Source organism: Gossypium hirsutum, chromosome D08, assembly GCF_007990345.1.
Source record: "Gossypium hirsutum isolate 1008001.06 chromosome D08, Gossypium_hirsutum_v2.1, whole genome shotgun sequence".
NCBI lineage: Eukaryota > Viridiplantae > Streptophyta > Magnoliopsida > Malvales > Malvaceae > Gossypium > Gossypium hirsutum.
Window position 1 is genome coordinate 33,730,883 of NC_053444.1, and position 23,616 is coordinate 33,754,498.

The window sequence follows — 23,616 nt, forward strand, 5'->3', positions numbered from 1 at the left end:
CCGGGACTTCAAAAACGTAAGGAACATTAAAAACGGGGCTAGAATAGACTTACAATCGAGCTTGGAAGCTTGAAAAACCCTAGCCATGTTTTCTCCTTGTGAAATTCGGCCATGGGGTTGAAGATGGACAATAATTGGCTTTTAATTTTGTTTTTAATTCATTGTAATAACTAAATGACCAAAATGCCCTTAATGAAAAACTTTGGAAATATGCCTAACCATGTCCATTTTGTCTACCAACTTAACCAATGGTCTAATTACCATATAAGGACCTCCAATTTAAAATTTCATAACAATTGGACACCTCTAACATGTAGAACTCAACTTTTGCACTTTTTACAATTTAGTCCTTTTGACTAAATAGAGTGCCCAAACGTCGAAATTTTCGAACGAAATCTTCACGAAATCATTTTGTGAAATCGTAGACCATAAAAATATAATAAAATAAATTTTTTTGCTCATCAGATTTGTGGTCCCGAAACCACTGTTTCGACTAGGCCCAAAATCAGGATGTTGCACATTGTCTCAGGTGATGGTATTAAAGTTGATCCGAGTAGAATTTCAGCAATTGTTAATTGGAAGCCTCCTAGAAATGTATCAGAGGTTAGAAGCTTTCTTGGATTAGCTAGTTATTATAGACGATTTGTAAAGGGATTTTCAATGATAGCTACCCCGTTGACAAGGTTGTTGCAGAAAGATGTCAAGTTTAAGTGGACTAAAAAGTGTCAGCAGAGTTTTGACAAGTTAAAGGCATTGTTGACTGAAGCTCCTATTTTAGTACAACCAAAACCGGGTAAAAAATTTGTGATTTACAGTGATGCATCCTTGAAAGGATTGGGTTGTGTACTTATGCAAGAAGATAAAGTCATCGCATATGCTTCCAAATAGTTAAAGGCACATGAGAAAAACTATCCGACGCACGACTTAGAGCTGGCTGCCATTGTATTTGCATTGAAGATCTGGAGGCATTACTTGTATGGTAATTATTTACTGACCATAGAAGCTTGAAGTACTTGATGACTCAAAAAGATTTGAACTTGAGGCAAAGAAGATGGCTAGAGTTGATTAAATATTATGAGTTAGTGATCGATTACCACCCGGGTAAGGCAAATGTGTTGTTGCTGATGCCTTGAGTAGAAAATCTTTCTTCACATTGAGAGCTTTGAATACCAGTTTGTCTTTATCTAATGATGGTTCCATTTTAGCTGAGTTGATGGCTAAATCGATGTTTCTCGAAGAAATCTGTGAAGCTAAGAAAAATGATAGTGAGTTGCAAGCTAAAAGAGCTCAATGCGAGTCGGGAATAGAGTCTGATTTTTAGATCGGTTCTGATGGTTGTTTGATGTTCAGAGACAGAGTATGTGTACCAAAGAATGATGAGCTCATTCGAAAGATCTTACAGGAAGCACATAGCAGTTCTTTGTCTACTCATCCAGGTAGGACAAAGATGTATAACGATTTAAAGAAAATGTACTGGTGGGCAGGAATGAAAAGAGATATTTCAGAATTTGTTTCTAGATGCTTGATCTGTCAACAGGTAAAGGCCAAACATCAAGTACCTTCAAGTTTATTGTAGCCTGTGTTAGTTCCTGAGTGGAAATGAGACCGAGTTACCATCGATTTTGTAGTAGGGTTGCCATTGACGCCGAAAAGAAAGATGTAGTATGGGTTGTGATTGATAAGTTAACGAAGTCAGCTCATTTTATTCAAGTTCTTATGGATTATTCACTTGACAAGTTGGTTGAGTTGTATGTTTCAGAGATAGTCAAACTACATTGGGTACCATTATCAATTATCTCAGATAGAGATCCGAGATTTACTTCACAATTTTGGAGGAAATTGCAGGAAGCTTTGGGTACAAAGTTGAACTTCAGTACAGCTTTCCATCCTCAGACCGATGGTTAGTCAGAGAGATTTATTCAGCTATTTGAAGATATGATCAGATGTTGTGTTTTAGAATTTCAAGGTAGTTGGGAGAAATATTTGCCATTAGTAGAGTTTGCCTATAATAATAGTTATCAGTCGAGTTTGAAGATGGCTCCTTATGAAGCTTTGTATGGACGTAAGTGTCGTACGCCTTTGTATTGGACAGAGCTTAAGGAAAATCAAATTTACGGGGTTGATTTAGTCAAAGAAACGGAAGAGAAAGTAAAAGTTATCAGAGATTGTTTAAAAGCAGCTTTAGACAGACAGAAGTCTTATGTAGATTTAAAAAGAAAAGAGACCGAGTATCAAGTTGGTGACAAAGTGTTTTTGAAAGTATCCTCGTGGAATAAAATTTTCAGATTTGGCAAGTAAGGCAAACTAAATCCACATTTCATTGGACCGTTCGAGGTGACTGAAACAATTGGGCCCTTAGCATATCGGTTAGCTTTGCCAACTGAGTTAGAGAAGATCCATAATGGATTCCATGTGTCTATGTTACGTCGTTACCGTTTCGATCTATCACATGTGATCTCACCAACAGAGGTTGAGATTCAGCCAGACATGACTTATGTTGAAGAACGGGTAAAAATTCTAGAAAGAGAGATTAAGCAACTAAGGAACAAGAGTATTGCACTTGTGAAAGTGTTATGGAATAGGCATGGGGTTGATGAGGCTACATGGGAGGTCGAAGAGGCTATGTGAAAATAGTACCCAAATCTCTTCACAGGTAAGATTTTCAGGGACGAAAATCCCTAAAGGGGGAGAAATGTAACATCCCGATTTTGGGCCTAGTCGGAACAATGGTTTCGGGACCACAAATCCGATGAGGAAAAAATTATTTTTACTATATTTTTATAGCCTACAATTTCACGGAATGAATTCGTGAAAATTTCGTTCAAAAATTTCGAAGTTTGGGCACCCAATTTAGTCAAAAGGACTAAATTATAAAAAGTGCAAAAGTTGAGTTCTACATGTTAAAGGTGTCCAATTGTTATGAAATTTTAAATTGGAGGTCTTTATATGGTAATTAGACCATTGGTTAAGTTATGGACAAAAATGGACATGAGATAAATGAAATGAGAAATTTTTAAGTTAGGGGCATTTTGGTAATTTAGTAATTAAAATGAATTTAAAGGGAAAAAGATGGCAAATTGTGGTCATCTTCTTCATTTGGCCAAAATTAGCAAGGGGGGAAGCCATAGTTAGGGTTTTCAAGCTCCCAAGCTCCATAATAAGTGATTCCAAGCTCGGTTTTTAATGTTCTTTACGTTTTTGAAGCCACGGTAACTTGATTTAGTTTATTCTAGCAATAATTTAACCTAGGGTTCATATTTGGAAAAATACACATAGGTGAAATGTGTTTATTTCAATGTTTTATGGTAGAATATGAAGCTTGGAATTATGTTAAACAACTTTTGCTAAGCGATTTTAAGTGAAAACGAGTAAAACGACATAATCGGTAAAAATACCTAATGTTCATAAGTGTTAGAGTGGGAATTGGATGTTGCCATAGAAGGGAAAAATATTCAGCATGTCATAAAATATAAGAATAAGGGATGAAGTTTAATTTCTGATCCTTGGGGCAATAGTATAATTATGCAAAAGTTTAGGGGAAAAATCGTAATTTTTCCAAAGTTTGAGTCAAGGATTGTTTTGATGAATGTGAGTATTAAATAAGATAAATTTGCTATTATAGATCAAGAAGAACGAAATCTGGAGTTAGACCGAGGAAAGAAAAAGGTTGAAGACTAAGTTGATAGATTTGGCCATATTTTGTACCGAGGTAAGTTTACAGTAAATAAATGTAATATTTTAATAATTATTATTAATGTTTTTATTTTCCAGCAATTATATATTTATTTCATGAATTTACTTAATGTTGACTCAAGTTTGAGATGTCAGAGAATCAGTGTTAACAAGTCCTGTTGAAACATAAGGAATGTATCGGATACAAATGTCATGACATTTGGGTAAAGAGGTCCCATGTAAGACCATGTCTAGGACATGGCGTTGGCACCGAGATAAGAGGTCTCATGTAAGACCATGTCTGGGACATGGCGTTGGCACCGAGATAAGAGGTCCCCCGTAAGACCATGTCTGGGACATGGCATGGGCACCGATATGAGAACTCTCATGTAAGACCCTATCTGGGATATGACTTTGCCAATACAGAAAATATCTCATGTAAGACCATGTCTGGGACATGACTTTGGCATGTTATTATCAGAAAAGAGACCCAAGTATCCTTATTATTCCAATGTGGCTCAACAGGCTAGTAAACAAATTATGTTCCATGAAAGTTCAGGTAAGAGCATAAATAGCAAATTCAGGTGAGTTGTAAGAGCTAAGAACATATTATGTTATCAATTGAGAACCAACATTTGAGTTATCTAAGTAAACAAGTGAACGAGTAAGAGATTAAGTAAAGAGGAAATTAGAGATCATGACACTTCAGTCTATTTATTTGTGTTAAATGTTGTTATTTATTGGCTTGTAAACTTACTAAGCTTTATGCTTACTTCTTTTAGTTTCCTTCTTTTATAGTATCGCAAAGCTAATTCGGGGATCTTAAAGACGTCGGAGAGCGCTCACACTATCAACAACAACAACTCGGTATTTTATGATATCAATGTTTGAGCTATGACATGTATAGGGACTTAGTGATTTTGAATATATGTCATTATGATATTGCTAAAGGATGATTTGCAAAAATGTGATAATTTTTAGCTATTAAAATGGCTAAGTAAAAATATGTTTGGTATTATGAATGCCTGGGTGATAGTTTATACCTAGAAATTATGAAAGAGTAAAAATTTGCAATGAAACAGTTTTGGGACAGCAGTAGTGACGTGACTTTTAAAAATCACCAAGGATAGTATAAAACGAATCATAGAGTGAAAGATATATATAATTAAATCTTATCGAGTTTATTTTCATAGAAAACAACAGTGGGTAAAGAAATTTTATATTCTGAGATATTTGAATTTTGGTTAGACAGGGTGTGAATGGTTTTTGGAGTCCCCTGTTCTGAATTTATAAAATCATTAAAAATTTTACAAAAATAAATATGAGTTATAATTCATATGTATAGATTCCTTAGTGAGTCTATTTTCTATATAAATAAATTAGAACATTATATGAAAATTATACAATGAGAAAATTTATTTTTAGTGAATAAAGGTCAGAACCGTCAGGCAATGAAACATTGGAGACTTTAATGAATAAACTGTACTAATTGGCTAAACCAAAAATTGTAAAAATTTTATGGTAAGATAATATATGAGTCTAGATTCCAGAAAAATTTACGGATCTAAATTTCGAGTTTAGTAACTCGAGTTATAGTTAAATTTGTGATTGCTGTGCAGGTGCACAGCATTATGGTGAACAGTGAAATAAATTTTAAAAGCAAATTTTTATGCCACGAACTAATAAGTTAAGTCAAGTAATGCCCCATGTTCAACTCCGGCAATGGTCCCGGGTAAGAGGTGTTACAAGGTATGTCTCCACATAGGTTAGTTTACAGTAAGAACTGCCACTTACCAATTGAATTGGAACAGAGGCCATATTAGGCAATTAAATAGTTAAATTTGGACCTGGAATTAGTTAAGAGAGAAAGATTAATTCAACTCTAGGAATTGGAAGAATTTCATTTTATAGCCTACGAAAATGCTAAAATGTACAATGAGAGGGGTAGACCTCGACATGATACGATGATTAGAAAGCACAAATTTTTGCCTGGACAGAAAGTTCTATTGTTCAACTCAAGACAAAAATTATTCCCTGGCAAGCTCACATCAAGATGGATAGGTCGTTATACCATACACTAGATAACTCCTCATGGAAAAATAGAGTTGATCAGAAAAGGGGGATAACTTTTTCTTGTTAATGGCCAAAGAGAAAAACATTATTATGGGGGGAAAATCAACACAGTAGTTGATGAAAAAATCTTGCAGTACAATGCGGTATGGGATTTACAAGGAATCAAGTGGAATCAATAAACGAAAAGAGTGATGATGAAGAAGATGACCAAATTGCTGATCCTACAAACTATAGAATAATCTAGTTTGCATATCGCGACTACGAAAAAGACTCAAATATGGAACCTGCTCTTGATGTCACGACATCACTGAGGGATTTCGAGACACCACAGCATAAACTCTGTTTTTTCGAACAAAAACTAGCTATTGGCATTTTTATAGTTTAATTATATTAGGATTCTTATTCATTAACCTCTTGTTTAGTAAAAATAAACTATAACTCTTATATACCTTATTCTTTTCTTCTAATTTATAAATAGGTCACATTGATTATCTTATTTATCACTAACAAAGAAAGAAAAAGAAATCAATTTGTAGATGTGCTAAATTATGTAGGGATTATCTGATGGCGAGTTTCAGTATAAGCACTTCAAGCCTAGCTGTAAGGTTCCAAAAAGGTGACATGGATAAATACTTGCAACAACTATAACCATATACCTTCATCCAAGAGCAGGGATTCGATCCCTTAATGAGGAATTGCAAAGGGATATGAGAGAATGCAACAGAAAAAGAATGGACAAAATTTTGTTTGCCATCTGAAGAGCCTAAAATGATCCCTATGGTCCAAGAATTTTATCTAGCATTAAAACAAAGGGAAGCAACTAGAGCATTCTACGAGATGCGTTCTTTTGTGAAACTTAGAGGGGTTAATGTTCCAGTAACTGAGATGAGTATTTGCCAATTTTATGACGTGCCATACTATTATCGTTACTATCTCTATAAAATAGATCTGAAGGAATTCAAAAATATAGATATGGAGGAAATATTGAGATTTTTAATAGAAAGGAAAGAGATGTGGACATATCAGACAGGAACAACAATACTTGAACCATTCAATCAAGACCTAATGACACCAAAAACCAATATGTAGATGAATTTTGTCTATTCTAGAATATGACCTACAATAGAGATGCCCGAGATTGGCCCAATTCAATCTATCATAACATATGGGGTTCTCCAAAAGAAGAAAATATGTATTGGTACATCGATATACAAAGATATGGTGGATTGCGCAAGGAATTTAGGAAAGGGAATATTTTTCCCTCATTTGATCATAGAATTATGTAAAAGAGCAGGAGTCCCTATCCAGCGGATGGATAAAACCATGAATCCCTCAAGAAAATAACTAGGTGATGACATATTTAAGCAAGGTATTCTTCTGCAGACAAAACAGAAAGAGGAAAGAAGACAAAGAGAATTTCAATAAGATGATGAATAATATTTAGAGTTAATGTAGTAAGATTTTAAATATTTAGGAGTAGATGAGTTTAGGAAAATTAAATGTGTTTCTTATTATTAGGGATTTCTATTTTTTTATTGTTGGATTGAGTATTTCTTTTGCGGATTTTATTAATCTCTTTAAGAATTTTTTAAAATCATTTTTAGGATTAAGAATCAATATAAAATTTTAGTTTTTTCATATTTTGTTTAAGCTTCCTATGTAGGAGCCCCACACAAAGGAGACACAAACAATTCAAGCTTTACATGATCAAAGGAGGAAGCGCCAACCATTAGCAATCAGAATGACCACGACCAATCTGGTAACTTCTTTCCTTATCTTTTTGTCTGCTACAGATTGAGGACAATGTGTTAACTAAAGTGTGGGGGGTAACATAGAAAATTTGTGTTAATTTTTTACGTTTTTCCTTGTCTTTTGTGTGCTTGAGCTTGTAGAAATACAAGTGATTGGCTTGGAGCATGTACATAGGTTGTTCGTGGTTACAAATAAATTTGACATGATGATAGCTGATTTAAAAATTTTATTATTAGACTACTAAGTTCTATATATGACACTGTAGATAGGCATTAAGCAATCAATTGTACCAAAGGATATAGAAAATACAAGGAAATGAGCATGCTAGTATGAATGATAAATGGTTGAATTTGAGTTTGTTTGGTTGATTAAATTTGTGCATATTGAGATATTAAGGGATGAACTAAGGCTTTTTTGGAACACATCCAGAGCCAAAAAGCTAACCTATTTGTATTTCACCTTTAGTACAGATTTTTGAGCTTGTTGACACTTCTTGATGAACCTCATTGTAAAACCCAAGCCTAAAATATTAATTTGTATTTGTCATATTTCTGTTGTCATGCATTGCATGACTATAGATTTTTGACGATACGTATTAAGGGTTAAGTAGATACATCAAGGCGAGGTTTGTAAAAACAAAGTGAAATAGGAAAGATTGGTGTGATATGAGAACTATAGGTTACCTTAAAAGTGAAAAACCAAAGAAAGAGTAAAAAAAATTAATATGAGTAGAAAAGTTCTGGAAAAGCAAAAAACATTCATGAGTGAGATGCATTGAAAAAGAGAAAAGTCACAAAGTTACAAGCATAATAAAAACTCATCCATTAGTGCACAAAAACTCGTAGGCTAGCTGTAGTTACTATGTCATGCCATTATTTCCTATGTGGAGAAACAATGAAGGTGGGAGAAGGATAAATAAGGCAGTAAGCAGATAAGGGTCACTAAGGGGGAAGAATAGGGATCGATATGATGTGCCAAACTATATTTGTGTTTCTAACCCTTTTGATGTTTACTGTTTTTGAATTTCATACCTGTCCTAAGCCTCAAAATGTTACAATCCGAAAAGTTCTATGTGACCTAAATATCCTTATGTTTGAATGGACATTATATTAAACAATCGCATAAATAACTATTTGTATTTTGCTCGAATAATCAAATTACTTGTATAACTTGTTGATGGATTCCTACAGGTGAGACCCTTAATGTTTGTGTACTTTGTAACATACTAAATTTAGGTGTTTGTGGTCAAAAGTGGTAAATCAATTATTCATCATGTTAAAGTTGTTAATGAATGTGAAATACCTAAGTCATGTGCTCCAAAATTGATACTTGTATTATATTTGCTCAAGGTTCGTCGCTTTTACTTCTTATCTTTGTGCATGTTGCTTGAGGACAAGGAATGACTTAAGTGTGAGAGAGTTTGATCTACCCTAATTTGGTGTAGTAGATTAAACTAGTTTTTACACTTTAGGAGTTTCAAAATAAGCATTTTCATTAGGATTTAATTATGTTTTAGGAAGTTTTGTTAAATTCAATAACATGTGCAAATAGAGTCTTTTATTGACCTTAGGGGCCGAATGAGGCATAAGTGTGAGCTAACAAACTTTATAAGTGCGTAAGAGACCTTAGAAGGCATATTCAATGTATACTAGTTGATGTCGTGAGATACCCCTGAAGATATCCCAAAGAGGAGTATTCTGACTCCTTTGTTGCGACACAAGTCTTGGTGTGTCGCAACATCGACTCTAGACGACAAATAATATGAGCCAGGGGGAATTTTGGTTTGCACAATCAAACTCAATGTTTGGGAATGTCAGCTATCCCAGGTTTAAGGATGATGGCCACCTGAGATATATAAATAGGCTCCTTTGTCACATGTAAAAGGGACCAATGACTTAGCTTAGTTTTATTCTTTAATTTCAATGTAACTTTTGTTTTAGGTTTTAGGTTTATTTTCAAGCTGTTCTTGTTTACCTTGAGAGATTTGATCAATGGAGAGAGTCAAATTCTATGGATTTGATTTATTCTTAACATAAATCAGACGTTTTCTTAAACTCTACACTTTAATTCATTTATCATGTTTCCTCTTTAGGTTAATTCCATATTGTTTATGAAAATCATGAGGAACTAATCCTTCTATGGGGGATTATTAAATGGACGTATGATCCATTAACTGGTTTTAGGGTTACTCAATGAATCATCTATTTGGGAATGGGAGAACTTAGAACCATAAGCTTGAAAACCCTAGGAAGTAATCAAGGTGAAAATTAATCCAAAATTGGTATGGCCTGTCCGTGAACATCTTCAGCATCTTCACCCCAAACCAGTATGGATTGTGAGATCGGAAGATAAGTAGTTCTTACTGACTCATTGTTTGAGCAGAAGATTGAAAGATCCTACTGGGATAACAACTATTTGATTAATGAGGAACCCAAAGCGACAGTTGATGGGAAATACGAAAGCAAACTAATCACCCATAATAAGATTTGATTTATCCTATTCTTTGATCTCTTGAATTTTATTTTTTTATGTTATTTTATTTTGTTATTATAAAAAATTCTCAAAAACTCTATTTTATTTTACCATTGTACTATAACCAAATTAAAGTATTAATTAGATCTTTCGGTGTTTAGGGTAAAATAGATCTAGCACTCGCCTCCCTTGGGTACAATCCTCGGAGTACTCACCTACTTCGTTGTAACTATATTACAACTGGACCCGTATACTTACAGGTACCGCCTCATATATCTATATCTTCTATTGCAGTATTCACACTCTTGATGTTAGTACGTCCGTAGGTGGTCACTATACTAGATAGTTAGCTAAACATACAATAATTTACAAAAAGTTAATCATCACTTCAAAATAATTTAAGTTTTACGGCCAGATTCATCTAACAGTATCATTAATTCACAGATGGATGATTCTCTAGTTCTGCAAGTATTGGTCCATCGTCCGCCATGCCGTTGCACATTTTTCTGCTTATTGGAAACACGAAAATATACACTCTTTCATGCCCTTTTTAACTCAAATTCATGCAATTTCGTAGTAATTCTTATCGAAACATATAAAATAATTATAAAATAATTAAATTGTACTTAAATTATTAGCATGTTGAACTTTAATTAATTTTATAATAAATTTTGATTAATGTTGATCATTTTCGAGAGATTCGCACAAAAGCCGAAAATTGGCACTTAGTAGATAATGCTAAAAGCACAAAATCGACAAGCAATTTTGAAGCATCGTGGCGAATTAATTTTCAGCCTAAGAAGGTCCAAATAATGAATATTAATTCATAATATAATTAATTTTAATTATAATCCAATTTTTTGGGTTAAATTATTATTAATTAATTATAAAAAGAGTCTCAATTGTTCTAAACCGTGAAACTCATCCAATTGAGCAATTGGGCGACGCAAACCCGTCCAACATGCTAACCTAATCATCTTATTTATCTGATTATTTGGCTTGCAAAATAACCCTTGAAGCTTCCTTGAAATTGCATTCAAACCCCTCTACTATACAAGCCTTTGTAGATTTGCCACTAGCTAAAGTTAACAAGTTTGAAAGCTTCAAACTTACCACATGTGTGGCCAGCCATGGGGGGAGTCTATGGCTGCTGATTTTTGATATTTTTAGCAGATTATTCAACCTATAAATATTCCCCTTGTCTGCTCATTTCAAGCACAGGTCTCATCCTTTCATTTCTTCACTTCTATCTCACTTTCTTTGCTCAAAACCCCTCATTTGTTCTTCTTTTTCCCTTCCATTCCCTTGCCGATTTCCCCTCTTGGTAAAGAGCCTTTCAACCACTGTTGGAAACAACATGTCTATGAATACTTGTGATGTTGATACGTTTAATTTAATTAATATGGCTTAAATTTAATTTATGTTAGGTTTATAGCATTTCATCCACTTAAGTTATTAAAATTGTGTTTGTGTTCTTATAGGCCTTGGTAAGTTGTTCGATTAAGTAAAATCATGATTAAGTAATTCTTGCATTATAAATGTAAGGTAACTAATAAATTAATTATTTAATCTGTTGAAATTGTAATTAATTGACACAATACTAAATCAGTGCCTGTTTAATCTTCTAAGGTAGCTAAGGGTTAAATTAGCGACAGTATTAACAATACATTAGCCTTGCATAACTTGCAAGATTATTGTGATTAAAATCTTTTAAGGTAGGAATACATTGTTACCTCACTTAATCTTTTATGTGCTTATGAAGATTGATGACTTGTTTGATTTGGCATTGAAAAATGTTCAAGAGATTAATTAATTTAATAAGTATGTATGAGCAGTAGTTAGCAAATTACCGAGTTGCCGTGAATTTATTCGTAACAACTTGAACATGAGTTTAGTAATTCTAATTTAAGAAATGTAATTAATCTAACAAAATTATGTCATCTTGATTAAAATCATCTTTTAAAATCATGCATTTGAACTTTTATTTTTATTTTATTTATTTTATTTAGTTAAAGTTAGTTTTTAATCACTTACTCAATATCAAAATATTTTTCTCCACCAAATTCTTTTAATGGCATTGATAAATAAATTCTTACACAATCCCTATGGGTATGATAACTCGACATTTACTTGTCACTTTATTACTTGTTGCGATTGTGTACACCTGCACATTTTCGTCGTTCCAAGTTTTTGGCGCTATTGCTAGGGGACTGTTTGTAATAGTCATTATTTGTGAATTTGTTAATTTTGCATTTTGGTTTATTTTTCTTTTCAATTTTAACTTAAATTATTTTTTCTGTGTTTATTTCAAGTGTTCATGAGTATTGACCGAATTATTGATTTACTTCTTATAGACCCTAGGATTGAAAGAACTTTTTGATAACGAAGAAGACAAGAAAGTGAAAGAAGGACCGAAGAGATGAATTACAAAAATATAAATCAAGGAAACGAAGCAAACCCTGCTCAAAATCCTATCCTTATTGTTGATGATAGGGATAGTGCTCTAATACAATATGCTGTGCCAGTGTTTATGATCTTAATCCGGGGTATTAGGAGACCCGAAATCGAGGCACAACAGTTCGAGCTAAAGCCAGTCATGTTCCAAATGCTTCAGATAGTGGGCCAATTCAATGAAATGCCTATCGAAGATCCTCACCTTCACTTAAAACTGTTTGTAGAGGTGAGCGATTCTTTCAAGCTAGCCGAAGTACCCGAAGTTGCACTAAGATTAAAAATGTTCCCATACTTGCTAAGGGACAGAGCTCGAGCTTGGTTGAACTCATTGCCACCAAATTCCATTTCCCCATGGCATGAGTTAGGAAAAAGATTCCTTATGAAGTATTTCTCACCTAGAAAGAATACTAAGTTGAGGAACAAGATCACTGCCTTCCAACAAATGGACGATGAGTCCTTATATGAGGCATGAGAAAGGTACAAATTTTTTTTACGGAAGTGCCCTCATCACGGAATCCCTCATTGCATCCAACTTGAGATGTTTTATAACGGTCTCAATGCTTACATGAGGATGGTAGTGGACGCTTCTGCTAATGGTGCTTTCCTTTCTAAGTCTTATAACGAGGCTTCTGAAATCATTAAGAGAATTGCAAATAATAATTATCAGTGGCCAACCAATCGAGCAGCGTCAAGAAGATGACTCGCTGGAGTACATGAAGTGGACACTCTCACTTCACTTGCATCTCAAGTATCTTTAATTTTCTCAATGCTTAAAATTTTTACCACTAATGATACGAGCCAAAGAGGTGACACTCAAGGGGTTGTTTTTCCTTGTGGTCCAATCACTCGAAGCAAGGCACGGCAATTAAAATCAAAGATGAATGCTTTTGTCCAAGACTTTGTTGCTACAAATTTAAGTCATCATGTTCGTGACGTTGACAAATACGGGAATGCAATTCACTGGACCAATCTTGGAATAGTGAAAGCCCATAAATTGGTGGATTAATCTTTTATGTATCTTATTATTATTATTGTTTACTTAATTCTCATTGGTTGGGACACATCACTTATGAGTTAAGTAATTTTATTGGTTAGGTTATTATTTATTTTATTTTCTTAGATAATTTTAAAGAGTTTTATTAGGATTCAATTACTCTTGTAATTTGCCTATAAATAGGCTTGCTTTCTACACATTGGACATGATATATAAAAAAAAAAGAGTATTTGTTTTCTTCCAAATTTGTGTGAGGCAAATTTTTGAGAGTAGAGTGGTTCTTCTCTTGCTATTTAGTTTGGAGTTTGTTACTTTCGAGGGTATTTCGGAGTTACAAATATTCAAATTTCTTTCCCGTTCATCGGTGTTTCTAGAGGTTCTTCTTCTAGGGGTTTCGTAGGGAGCCGCTCAATCATTGGCATTTTTGGTTGCAAGTTAACCAAGGGTTCCATAAGGCAAATCTATCTTTTTATTATTATTATTTAACTAATTTTATTTATTCTCGTTTTTATTTCTAATTTGTGTTTCTCTTGTGTCTAGATCCGGGGTTCCGCATCAGCCACCTAATTAATTTGAAAATATAGCCTGTGTTTATTGTGGGGAAGGACATTTGTTCGAAGAAGGTCCATCAAACCTAGAATAAATGTATTACATGGGTAATCAAAACCAAAACTGAGGAAGACAAGGACTGCAATCCAATTTTTACAACCCATCTTGGTGAAACCACCCTAAGCTTTCTTCGAGTAACCAAGGGGCTAAAACTAGTAACACTTATGCCCAACTTAGATCGACCTACTAACCTGTTTTTACGCAACAAGTTCAAAAACCAACTCAAGTTGAACCTTCCAATAGTTTAGAAAACTTGTTGAAGGCATACATAGCCAAAAATGATGCCTTAATCCAAAGCCAAGCAGCCACATTGAAAAGCTTAGAAAACCAAATGGGCCAGCTTGCCACTGAACTCAGAAATCATCCACCAGGTGCTTTGTCTAGTGTTATGAAAAACCCAAGAAATCCAAGGAAAGAACATTGTAAATCATTGACATTGAAGAGCGAAAAGACATTAGTGCCCAACACTGTCGAAGTCGAAGAAGAGCCAGCTGATGCTCAAGACTTAGTGGAAGTTCAACTGAGTGTTGAAATTCTATTTTCAACGGAACTAGAATCTACAAAATCTGTTAAGGTAACTTCTGAACCAGTTAATTCTTATAAACTAGCAACTTCGTTAAATACAGAAGTGCCACAAAAGATGAATCAACCAGTTTCAGTACAGAAGCCTCCACCACCCTACCCTCAAAGGCTTCAAAAGTAGAAATAGGAAGTCCAGTTCAAGAATTTTCTAGATGTATTCAAGCAACTTCATATCAACATTCTGTTGGTAGATGCACTTGAACAAATGTCGAATTATGTCAAATTCATGAAGGATATCCTGTCCAAGAAATGAAGACTTGGAGAATTTGAGACGATGGCCTTATCGAAGGAATGCAGTATGTATCTTCAAGACAAACTACCCTAAAGTTGAAAGATCGCAAATGTTTTACCATACCTTGCAACATTGGAGAAACTTATTGTGGTAAATCACTAAGCGATTTGGGTGCGAGCATCAACTTGATGCCCATGTCTATATTTAAAAAGTTGGGGATAGGTGAAGTTAGACCTACTACAGTTACACTACAATTAGCAGATTGATCTTTAGCACATCTAGAAGGAAAAATCGAGGATGTATTGGTACATGTAGATAAACTTATTTTTCCTGTTGACTTTGTTATTCTAGACTTTGAAGCAGATAAAGAGGTGTCAATCATCTTATGAAGACCTTTCCTAGCAACTGGAAGGACCCTTATCGATCTGCAAAAGGGTGAACTTACTATGAGTGTTTAGGATGACCAGGTAACATTTAACGTTTTTGAGTCTATGCGATATCCTGACACATTTGATGATTGTTCTACAATGTCCAATTTGGAGGAATTAATCATAGAAAAGGAACCCTTCAAGTGTTAAAGAGGGGGAAGAATACATAGCTTTGCTAGAACTGAAGGCACTTCCCTCACATTTAAAATATGTTTATTTAGGTAATGCTTCTACTTTATCTGTGATTGTTTTATCAAAATTGATCGAAGAGCAAGAAGAGAAACTCATCCTAGTGTTCAGATGGACCATAGTCGATATTCGTGGCATTATTTTGTCTATATGCATGCACAAAATCATCCTAGAAGATGGCGAGAAAGGGACGATTGATGGACAACAAAGACTGAACCCCATCTTGAAGGACCTGGTAAAGAAAGAAATCATGAAGTGGTCAGACGCGGGTATAATTTACCCCATCTCAGGCAGTTTGTGGGTAAGTTCGGTCCAGTGCATGCCAAAATAAGGAGGTATTATGATATTGAGAACGAGAATAAGAAGTTGATATCGACTAGAACTGTTACGGGATGGAGAACTTGTATTGATTACTAGAAGTTGAACAAGGTGACTAGGAAAGATCACTTTGCCGTTCTTGGACCAGATGCTGGATAGACTTGTGGGGTGAGACTATTACTATTTTATTGATGGATACTTGGGGTATAAACAGATTACAGTTGCACCGGAGGATCAACACAAAACAACCTTCACATGCCCGTACAGTACATTTGCATTTAGACGCATGCCATTTGGTTTATGTAATCCACTTGCTACATTTCAAAGATGTATGATGTCTATTTTTACTAATATGGTTGAGAAGTATTTGGAGATACATACAATGATTGCTTTGATAATCTAGCCAAGGTACTATGGCGATACGAAGAAACAAACCTAGTACTCAACTAGGAAATGTGCCATTTCATGGTACGAAAAGGTATTATTTTAGGGCATCAGATAACGAGATATGGAATCGAGGTAGACAAAGAAAAAGTAGATGTTATCAAGAAAATCCCACCTCTAGCATCTGTAACGAGTGCTAGGAGCTTTTTGGGCCACACTAGTTTCTATCGAAGATTTATCAAGGACTCCTCCAAAATTGCTAAACCCATGTGCAAATTATTGGAGGACACGATGTTCAAATTTTATGATGAGTGCTTAAGAGCTTTCAATGATTTGAAGAGTCGGTTAGTTTCGACACCCATCACCATCACACTAGACTGGGATTTGCCATTTTAATTGATGTGTGATGCAATTGACTTTGTAGTAGGAGCTGTGATGGGCCAGCGAAGGAACAAAGGTTTTCATCCCATCTACTATGCAAGTTGGACTCTGACAGGAGCTCAATTGAATTATACAGTAATAGAGAAAGAGTTACTTGTTATTGTGTTTCCTTTTGAGAAGTTTCGGTCTTATCTTGTAGATACCAAAGTGACTGTCTATATAGGCCATTTGATAATTAAGTATTTACTTGCCAAGAAGAACGCTAAGCCAAGCTTAATCCGATGGGTACTTTTACTCTAAGGGTTCGATCTAGAAATTCAAGATCAAAATGGGGTGGAAAATCAAGTAGCAAACCACTTGTCCAAATTGGAGCCGTAAGAAGAGAATTCTCCATGTATACCCATTCATGAGACATTTCAAGATGAACACATACTAAAGGTAAATCATGTCCATAATACCTTTTGGTTTGCTGATATTGCTAAGTATTTAGCTTTTGGTTTGATGTCGATTTATAAGACATATCATCAAAAGAACAAGTTTCTTCACGATGTTAAGTACTATTTCTAGGAAAAGCCACATTTGTTTAAAAAGAGTGCAAATCAAATGATCAGGAGATGCATGGTAGAAGATGAAGTACATAAGATTTTATATAATTGTCACACAGCTTCGAGTGGGGGACACGTTAGAGATACACGTACTGCGGCCAAGGTATTGCAAGCCAGATTCTTTTGGCCAACGCTATTCAAAGATGCGTATGCTTATGTAAAGAGTTGTGATCGATGCCAAAGGGTTGGAAATATTACGAATAGAAATGTGATGCCCCAAACAAACATCATTGAGGTAGAATTATTCGATGTTTGAGGTATTTACTTTCTCGGTCCTTTCCCTCAATCTTTTGGTCACAAGTACATATTGGTAACAATAGACTACGTGTCTAAGTGGGTTGAGGCCGAGGCATATCCGACGAACGATGCTAAGGTTGTGATGAAGTTTTTGCAAAAACATGTGTTCACAAGGTTTAGAACCCCGAGAGCTATCATTAGTGATGGAGGGTCCCATTTCATGAACAAATGGTTGAAATGATTACTTGACAAACATGGAGTGAAGAACAAGGTTGCCATAGCTTACCATCCGTAGACAAATGGACAAGTTGAATTGGAAAACAAAGAGATCAAAGGCATACTCGAGAAAGTAGTTTACCCAAATCGATGAGATTGGTCAAAAAGACTAGATGATACTTTATGAGCCTACAAGACAGCATACAAGACACCTTTAGGGGTGTCACCCTATAGGTTGGTTTTTGGGAAAGCCTATCATTTGCCCTTGGAGTTAGAACACAAAGATTATTGCGGTCTCCAACAACTCAATTTGGATCTTAAGCTTGCTAAAGAGAAATGGATGCTTCAGCTCAACGAGTTAGAGGAGTTTTGAATGTTCTCATACGAGAATGTCAAACTATTCAAGAAAAGAGTTAAAAGATGCCATGTCAAGCACATTAGAGTTCGAGAATTTGAAGCAGGTCAGCAAGTCTTGTTACTCAATTCCAGATTAAGGTTGTTTCCAGGTAAGTTAAAATCACGTGGTCTGGTCCATTTATGATACACCTAGTTTTCTCATATGGAGTTGTCGAACTTTAAGGTAAGGGAGGTAAGTTTTGAGTTAATGCTTAGCGCTTAAAACATTACTGGGGGATAAAATTGAGTGGGATCAAATCTCATTCATTTGATCAGATATTTAATTTTTCTCGTGTTTTTAATAAATGATTTGGGGTATATTTTTGGGATTGGTATGTTTAAATAAATTATGTCTAGGAGATTGGAACTTAAACAGGACTGCTTGTGACCCCTCCCATCTTTCTAGGTTAAATAATTATTATTAATTAATTATGAAAAGAGGCCCAATTATGCTAAACCGATAGACTGATCCAATTGAGCAACTGGGCTACCCAAATCCGTCCAACATGTTGATCGAATCAGCTTATGTAGCTGATTATTTGGCTTGCAAAATAGCCCTTTAAGCTTCCTTTAAATTGCATTCAAACTCTTCCACTGTTCAAGCCTTTGTAGATTTGCCCCTAACTAAATTTAGCAAGTTTGAAAGCTTCAAACTTGCAACATGTATGGCTGGCCATGAGGGATTCTATGGCTGCTGATTTTTTCTATTTTTAGCAGCCTATGCAATCTATAAATACCTTATTGGCTACTCATTTCAAACACACCTCTCATCCTTTCATTTCCTCACTTCTCTCTCACTTTCTCTCTTCAAAACCCCTCATTTGTTCTTCTTTTTCCCTTCCATTCCCTTGCTAATTTCCCTTCTTTGAAAAGAGCCTTTCAATGACCATTAGAATCAGCATTTAAGTGCTCGTAGAACCCTCGATTCAACAAGAACAAGCAGAGAAGAATGAGTGAAGCAAATTAGTCAAGCTTCAGAAAAACACCAGATTTGATTCTTGTTCCCTATCCTTTAATTTTTATTGTTATTGTTATGAACATTTCTATAATACTTGTGATGTTGATATGTTTAATTTAATTAATATGACTTAAATTTAATTCGTGTTAGGCTGATTGCATTTCGTCCACTTAAGTTATTAAAATTGTGTTTGTGTTGTTATAGGCCTTGGTATGTTGTTTGATTAAGTAAAATCATGATTAAGTTATTCTTGTATTATAATTGTAAGGTAACTAATGAATTAATTTTTTAATCATGTTGAAATTGTAATTAATTGTGTCTACTTAATCAATGCATGTTTAATCTTCTAAGGTAGCTGAAGGTTAAATTAGCGACGGTATTAAAAGTACATTAGCCTTGCATAACTTGCAAGATTATTGTGATTAAACTGTTTCAAGGTAGGAATACATTGCTACCTCAGTTAATCTTTTCTGTGCTTATGAAGATTGATTAATTGTTTGAATTGGCATTGGAAGATATTCAAGAGATAACTTAATTTAATAAGTATGTATGAGCAGTATTTAGCAAATTACCGAGTTGTCGTGAATTTATTCGTAACAACATGATCATGAGTTTAGTAATTTCAAGTTAAGAAATGTAATTAATCTAACACAGCTATGTTATCTTGATTAAAATCATCTTTTGAAATCGTGCATTGGAACATTTTATTTTATTCTATTTATTTTATTTAGTTAATCTTAGTTTTTAATCACTTCCTCAAAATTAAAATATTTTTCTCCACCAAAGTCTTTTAATTGCATTCATAAATAATTTCTTACACAGTCCCTGTGGGTACAATAACTTGACGTTTACTTGTCACTTTATTACTTGTTGCGATTGTGTACACTAGCACATTTTCGTCGTTCCACTTATCCCTTTCCTTAAACTTTTTTTTTAACGTGCATGTGCTACAAAAAGGACATCCTTTGACCTGAGAGTGTTGGAAATAAGTAGTTCATTGCATTGCTGCTCTAACTTTGTTATACTTTCCCCACTTTGTTGGTGACCACATTTAAAAGTTTCGGTCTCACTATTGATTTTTATGGTTAATTTATTTTTTCTAAATAAATAGTGGACCTTGAGGTGGCTAAGAAAGGTATTCCAAATAGGATTGGTATCTCTCGATCTTCCTTAAAGTTTAGAACAACAAAGTCTACCGGGATAATAAAGCTATGCACTTTGACTAACATATCTTCTAGTAATAGTTTCGAGTGTATTGAAGATTTTTCAGCCAGCTGTAGTGTTACCTGCGTATTGTTTAGGTCTCCTAACCCAAGTTTTTCAAAAATGGATAGGGGCATTAAATTGATACTAGCTCCTAGGTCACCTAGAGCTCTATTAAAATGGATGCTCCCTATCTCTACGGGAATCGTAAAACTTTCCAGGTTTTTCAACTTTTGGGGAACCTTTCTTCAGATAATAGCACTACATGAAGCACTTCTATTAACTTGCTCACCTACCTTAATTTTCCTACACTTAGTCATAAATCCCTTTATGAACTTGGTGTACTTAGGAAGTTTTTCAATTAATTCGATCAATGGCAGTTAACGTTTAACATTTTGAACTAGTTCAAAAAACTTACAAACTCGTCTTCATCCCATTTTTGCTTCTCTTCTAGACTTGAGGGGAATGGTATCTTTCCAACGGCAGAATCTTTAGTTGTTTTTGTCTCTAGCTCAACTGTTGGTGCAACTATGTCCTAGGATTTAGGTTCATTTTTTGCTTCTAGAGGTCTCTCTCGAAGATCATTAGTATTCTCGATATTCACCTCCTGAGTTGGGTTTTCTCAACTACTCAGTATTTTACCCGATCAGAGTGCTATTGCTTGCACGTGCTCATTTCCTTCTCTACGAGGATTATTTTAAGTATTACTAGGGATACCTATACCAATTTACCTTTTGATATCCCCTATCATGCTCATCAATTGGCTCATTTAAACTTCAAGTTTAGTCTATGTTCTTGTTGAATTGGTGCACTCAAATTGCACCTGTTTCACATCCGTTGTCATTGACTGCATCTCCCCCTCGATTCTATCAAGACGTTGACCACATGAAGTATGGTCATTTGGGTTGGCCCTTTCCTGGGGTTTTTGTAAAGAAGAAGGTTGATAGTTAGAATTTTTACCTTGGATTGAGATATTACCTCTTCCTCCGTTTCCTCCCTATTTCAGATTCAAGTCATCTCTCCATCCGGGATTGTATGTATTTGAACAGGAATTTCAATCCCTATTCCTGATGTAGTTCATATCCTCGGTAAGATTATTAATATAGTGGAAGAGCAGTTTGTCTCTTCCATAAACAGATGGTGTACTCTTCTCAGCCTCTATTTGATTGATTCTATCGATCAGTTTTTGATATCTATCATCCTCTTGGACAACCTTCACCATAGATGGTCTTTGGCCATATGTATATCGTTCAGTTGGCCACTGGCAGGAATTCATCGTCATACTTTCTATCAATTCATATGCATCCTGGTACACTCTTTTCATTAAGGCTCCTCCTACTGCTCCATCTAATCTTCACCTCCAATGCACATCCAACCCGTTGTAAAAAATCTACAGTCGTAACCATTTAGGCAATTCGTGGTGTGGGCACTTCTGAATTAACATCTTAAAATGCTCCCATGCTTCGTGAAAGCTTTCTCCTTCTAATTGTTTAAACATCAAAATTTCCCTTTTTAGCTAGACCATCTTGTTAGTAGGGAAGAACTTTGTAGAAATTTCCTTGCGAGTTCATCCCATGTTGTGATCAATCCTGGTGCCTGCATATTGAGTGAAGAAAAGGCATTATCAATTAATGAAAAGGGGAAAAATCGAATACAAATAGTGTCATTAATGACCCATTGTATTTGAAAGTATCACAAAGCTGGAGGAACGATTTTAAATGTTGACTCAGATCTTCTGTCATTGTTCTTCAAAACTGTAAATTGTTTTGGATCATAGTTGGTTTAATCTCAAAATTATTGGTCGTGATAGCTGGCCTCGTTATCCTGCGTTGAACCAGATCCAGATTTGGTATCACGTACTCCCTTAGAGTCCTTTCGTTACATGCCATGTTTAAATTTGTGGGTAGCTATGTGATAGTACTAGAAAGAATATATGTTTTCTCCCTACTTATTGGTTAATTTGTCCTCATTTAGTTATCTTTAGCAAATATTTTAGCATTTTCAGTTTAGTAATTTACATTTTATAACTTAGTGGATTTTAACTTAGTTATCCTTAATTTTGTCATGTTTTGGTACTGATGTTGCTGCATGAGTATTTTCAGATTGCGCCCAGAATTATCTCTACACTTGATAGCTGTCCGGGTAGGAACAAAAATGTATGAGCTGTCCAATCTGGTACAACTAACTTGTACGTATAGAGGCAACATGATTCTGATGAAAGGACACCTGGGCTATTTTGAAAAAAATATAAATATTCACATAAAAAGAAAAAAAATGGGAGCTTTTGAATTATCATATTCTTCAACCTATCTTTGAAGCTTTTGGCTATAGCGGCTTAACTCTCCTATGGGTGAACTGAATGAGCTCTTGTTAAAGAAGAAATGCTCAGTGATATGGAAACTATTGCACTCACAGAAGGTTGTAGTACATTTTTGACACATAGGTTGATCCCCAAAATGAATGATCCTAGGAGCTTTACTATCCCATGTTCAATTGGCAACCATTATTTGGGCAAGGCTTTATGTGACTTGGGAGCTAGTATCAACCTAATGTCGTTATCAACTTTCAGAAAGTTGGGAATTGGTCACATGAAACCTACTGAAGTGACATTGCAACTAGCTAATCGATCTTTGTCTCAACCTGTAGAGCAAGTTAAAGATATCTTAGTTCGTGTGAAAAAAAGTCATTTTTCTGGCTGATTTTATCATACTTGACTGCAAGGCAGACAAGAAAGTTCTCGTTATCTTGGGATGACCATTTTTAGCCACTAGACGAACTTTGATTGATGTTTACAAAGGTGAAATAACCATGTGACTTAATGATGAGCACGTTACCTTCAGTGTTTTTGAATCTATTCAAAGCAAGGATATAGAAGAATGCCATACTACTGATGTGCTAGATGATCTAATTGAGGCAGAATTCAATGACCAACGTACAATACATTCTGAGGAGTTTGTAGTGACATCTGAGGATGAGTTTGTAGATGATTGTGACAACATGGTTGAAGCTCATAATATTGAACTCAGGTATGGATGGTAGATCGAATCCTTAGGCTTAGCCATCAGAACAGCTCTAGTTTTCAAGCCATCAATCGATGAAGCTCCTATTCTAGAATTGAAACCATTACCTACTCATCTTAAATATGTCTTTCTTGCTGATAAAAATACTCTCCTAGTTTTTTTCTCTGTAACACTAGATGTAGCTCAAGAAGAGAAATTGGTCCATATTCTTAAGCAACATAAATGAGCTATTGCTTGGAGTATTACCGATATTTGAGGCATTAGTCCATCTTTTTGCATGCACAAGATCAAGTTGGATGATGAACGCAAACAATCGATTGAGCAACGAGAGGACTAAACGAGAAGATGTTGGAATTATTGACCCTATTGTTGATAGGACTTGGGTAAGTCTACTGCAATGTGTTACTAAGAAGAGTGGTATCACTGTGGTTAGCAGCGACA

At 34.9% G+C, this 23,616-nt stretch overlaps 2 non-coding genes across 2 annotated transcripts; one reads left to right on the forward strand and one right to left on the reverse strand.

Annotated features, from left to right (window-relative positions):
• Window positions 1–12,832: 12,832 nt before the first annotated feature.
• Window positions 12,833–12,939, reverse strand: LOC121220529 (small nucleolar RNA R71). The gene has a single exon (XR_005917739.1). It is a non-coding gene; the product is annotated as a small nucleolar RNA R71 (small nucleolar RNA).
• An 8,628-nt stretch (window positions 12,940–21,567) lies between these two features.
• LOC121220497 (small nucleolar RNA R71) lies at window positions 21,568–21,673 on the forward strand. Its single transcript, XR_005917701.1, has one exon. It is a non-coding gene; the product is annotated as a small nucleolar RNA R71 (small nucleolar RNA).
• The last annotated feature ends 1,943 nt before the right edge of the window (window positions 21,674–23,616 follow it).